Source organism: Helianthus annuus, chromosome 10 (assembly GCF_002127325.2).
Source record: "Helianthus annuus cultivar XRQ/B chromosome 10, HanXRQr2.0-SUNRISE, whole genome shotgun sequence".
NCBI lineage: Eukaryota > Viridiplantae > Streptophyta > Magnoliopsida > Asterales > Asteraceae > Helianthus > Helianthus annuus.
Genome location: NC_035442.2, coordinates 107793907 through 107795090, shown reverse-complemented (window position 1 = coordinate 107795090; position 1184 = coordinate 107793907). Strand labels below are relative to the sequence as shown.

Sequence of the window (1184 nt, the reverse complement as noted above, 5' to 3'; positions counted from 1 at the left end):
GATGAGATGTACTTGCGCCTTTGGGTTGGTTTCGGTATTGCTGGGTAATGCGCCTTGTGGTCTCTAGGAAAAATTTTGAGCTAGTTGATTTAGTTGTTTTTCAATATTTTGAATACTAGCTTGTTGGTTTCTAAAGTTTGATTCCATTTGTTGAAATCGATCCGAGTTTTTCTTTTCGGTGTCGGAGATGAGGCGAGAGATAGTATTTTCAAGCCTCTCTCGTCCCCCTTGTTGTTGTTGAGAGAAATTTTGTGACTCGTTTGTTGGTTGTTGAAAGTTTGTTCGTTGGTTTTGATTTTGTTGGTTACTACTATTGTCGGGTTCTCTCCAACCAAGGTTAGGGTGGTTACGCCATCCTTGGTTGTAGGTACCCGTTGGCGGACCTGACGACCTAGGTCTATTATCAATGTAGTTTACCGTTTCCGTTTGATTATCCATTTCTTTCATACAACTCCAATTTTCATGTGGTCCACCACACCCTTCACAAGCCATAACCGAGGCCGTTTTTGCCATTTCTAACTTTTTGATTTTTTAAGAGATGGCCTCGATTTGGGCTTGCAAAGAGGTGCTTTCGTCAACCTTATGGTGCCCGGGGCAATAGATTTTGTGCCTCGGAGAGTGTGCCACTGAAAATTGGTTTGAGCAATTTCCTCAATTTGATTATAAATTTCATTTGGGCGACGATTACCTAAAAGTCCCCCGGAGCTAGAGTCAAGTGTTTGTCTTGTGTGTGGCAACAACCCATTATAGAAAGTGGATACTCGTTGCCATACCGCAAGACCATGATGAGGACACTTTCTTAGTAGCTCCATGAACTTTTCCCAAGTTTCATATAAGGATTCCCCGTCCTCTTGTAAGTATGTATTAATTTCAGTCATTAATTTAGCCGTTTTAGCAGGAGGGAAATACTTATACAAAAACTTTTGAGCTAGTTCATCCCAGGTGTTTACTGAACCAACTAGGAGGGCGTTAAGCCAAGCCTTAGCTCGGTCTTTTAGTGAAAGTGGAAACATTCGGAGGCGGATGGTGTCATTTGATGCTCCGTTGATCCGACAAGTATCACATATTTCCAAAAAGTTGGTAATATGTAAATGGAGATCTTCGTCCGCAAGCCCGTGGAAAGTTGCGGAGTTTTGGAGCATTTAGATCAAATGCGGCCGAAGTTCGAAGTTGTTGGCATCGAC

At 42.3% G+C, this 1184-nt stretch overlaps 1 non-coding gene across 1 annotated transcript; it reads left to right on the top strand.

The window, feature by feature from the left end:
- Positions 1-777: 777 nt before the first annotated feature.
- Positions 778-884, top strand: LOC118483528. Its single transcript, XR_004870818.1, has one exon. It is a non-coding gene; the product is annotated as a small nucleolar RNA R71 (small nucleolar RNA).
- The last annotated feature ends 300 nt before the right edge of the window (positions 885-1184 follow it).